Genomic DNA, 3,059 nt, shown 5'->3' with positions numbered 1-3,059 from the left:
TATCCAATTAGATTCTCTATGTCTTCTTCATTCTTTATTATTTGTCATATTTGACATTCTGAAAAGTAAGATTTTTCTATGTTGTTAATTGAGACTGATTCTTTTTCATTACAAAAATGTATATGTTTTAATAGAATAGTTTAAAAAAAACCTTCCATTTGATGGACAAGGTGAAAATTGGTAAATCTTACTAATTGTTTATGCTCTTCTATTTCATTTCCAAATAAATCATGCATTTTGCATATCTTCTTTGTTGTATGCTTGAGTATTTTGTTGATTCTATAGTGATGAAAGTATGCATAAAATGTTAAGCTCTCCAATTCTAATGGTCTTGTTGTATATAGATCAATTGGATGTCCTATAGAGGTTAAAAAAGGTTGTATATATTTTTCCCTTTTTTAGGAGGTGAACAACCTATATAAGTTATGTTTTGTGATTTTTTATGATTGATATCTCTAAACACACCATGGCTGCTTCGGTTGTTGATATTGGTTTTGTTAATACATAAGAGGATATTAGTTTGACTTTTGTATCATCAATATTATTTAGTCTTAATGTTTTTGATGTTTCTAAGTCGAGATCTATTTTTTCTGTAGGTTCTGATTTCATTGCATATTTTAGTAAGTATTATGATAATCTTGTATTGGTTACTTTTTGAATATTCATATGGGCTTTCCATAACAAAAATATTCCTGCATGATAAGGGACCACATTTTTGTGTTCTAATGTTGGTCTATAATAAAGCCATCGTTGAGTTTGTTCATGAATAATTGGCTTAGGATTACTTTGGATATCATATGGAAATCCATATTTACATTTAATTCTTTTTATTTTGTAATTCTATTTTACAAGATTCTCTACAATTATGTATTTGTTTTTTGATAACTAAGTTATGTAATTTATATTCAATTTAAATTTATTTATTTATTGTATGTAAATAAAGTATATGGCTATCTATCTCTAAAGGTATTCGATTGATCGTTTGAATCTACCCATAGCATTATATGTGCATGTGGTGAACCTCTATTTTGTATCTCATATCCTATTAGATAGTGATTGATGGTACTTAATAATCCATTGGGAATAAATATGTATTTCTTAAAAAATGTATGTAATCATTTGTGAAAAATCATCATGCACTCGGCTGGACAATCTGTCCAATTGAGTTTTAAGTCTATCTTTTGGATAATTTTTTCTAAATCTTCTATTTCTACCCATCTACTAGAGGATACTCCGTCACAAGTTAGGGTTAAGAAGAAGTTAGATAAACCAAATGACTACCATACATAATAAATCTTTTGAATTCTTATGATACCATGATGAAGAGCTTGGAATCGAATAAGAGATATTCTGTTTTATGATATAACATATGGTATCTAGATCAGATGCATGTGGATTTTTAAGTTTGAATTTATCTATATCTGATTGTAGCATTGTTAAATTTGTTGAATTTTCTATTATCAAAGCTTGAGATCAGCGTCATTTTGAAATGGTGGTGATGCATTTATTAGAGAATCAATCAGGTAAATGTGGCCATTAAACCATAAATTTATTGCTTTGCAAACAATGCTCCATAGTTGATTTGCAGCAGTGAGATTGGATGCATGAGCTCACACAATTGCATATTCTTGCTCCAAATCAGCATTTAGACGATACCGTTTTGGCACGTTAGTAATTCCTTGAAATGAAAGGGGAGTGAATGACACTTAGAGTGAGCTTGATCAAGCGAGACAAGGTGTAGTGGTGATTCGTAATGGAGCAGTTGGCTATGGAGGGAAGAAGCAAAGAGAACTGAAAGAGATGACACTGGAAGATGTTGTGGAGGGAAGAAAGGGATTGAATTTTTGTTAGACTCCTCTGAATTGAAATGGTTTCTCATGACTATGATAGAGAGAGAAATGTTGTTGCAAACAAGTAGACTAGTCTCTCATTGCTCTAAATTGGAGGTGGAGATGGTGAAGCTTGAGGGAGACAGATAGAGAGGGAGGGAGGGAGAGAGAGAAATAAAAAGAGACAATAAAGGAAGAGAGTGGAAAAGAGTGAATAGATATATATTAAAATTAGAAAAAACTCAAGCTCTTTTCTATTTTTATGACATGTAGGCTTAGAGCCAAACATTTAATAACTACTCTTGATACTTTCAAGGCACAAAAAGTAGCAAATTTTTCTCAAAAAATCAAAACAATTTTTTGTTATTTTTTCCTCTACCTTGCACTGCTTGGAGTTGATCAAGGCATCGCCCAATATGTAAGTAAATATACAAAAAGCTAACATGTCAATGAATAATACGATTGAATATTATGGGTAATTGTATTATACACCCATTATTCACGTATAAAATGTTTTGCAAATAACTTATCATGAAATCTAGATCTCTGTGTAGTCTCTTCTCTTTGTGTGCATGTGCGTGTTTGCAAGAGCTTGAGCTCTCTTCTCTCTTGTTTCTCTTCATGGGTTGAGTGGAGAGAGAGAGAGAGAGAGAGAGAGAGAGAGAGAGAGAGAGAGAGAGAGAGAGAGAGAGAGAGAGAGAGAGAACATGGGCAAGCACATGCCCCTCCATCGTGTTTTGAAGAGAAGTACTCAAGATCTCAACACTTGTGGATTGAGATTGTTGGACACTGTCATAAAAATCTAATATCTAACCAACCCAAATGATTTTCTCATATTAAACTAATCATTTAATGTGAGAGAATGAATGGGAACAAGGGTTAGAATATAGACATGTGCTTATGGATCTATCTCAACATGGGGCCAAGGTTAAAAGGGTCCAAATGAGAGAGGGTCTCTCAAAGAGCAAGGCTACCTAATGGAGCTTAAAGACCTTAGGGTTAGCTTCATTAAAGACCTCCAAAGTTTAGTGTTAAAAGTCCTTTGACCTTAGACAAGCTAGGGCTATACTTGAGGTGAGAACCCGGCCCAAATTTAAGGTTCTTTTCGTGCTTATTGACTAAGGTGCTTGAGGTGCATGTCATGCTTGCTGACTATGGTCTTTGAGGTGCTAGGGCTGAGCTTGAGGTGAGAACCTTTCCCAAGCTTGAAGGGTTCAAGGAGTTCCCAAA

The sequence above is a fragment of the Adiantum capillus-veneris genome, chromosome 3 (genome assembly GCF_014529385.1).
Source record: "Adiantum capillus-veneris isolate H3 chromosome 3, ASM1452938v2, whole genome shotgun sequence".
Lineage (NCBI taxonomy): Eukaryota > Viridiplantae > Streptophyta > Polypodiopsida > Polypodiales > Pteridaceae > Adiantum > Adiantum capillus-veneris.
The sequence above is the reverse complement of the archived record's forward strand: the minus strand, read 5'-3'. Positions refer to the sequence as shown.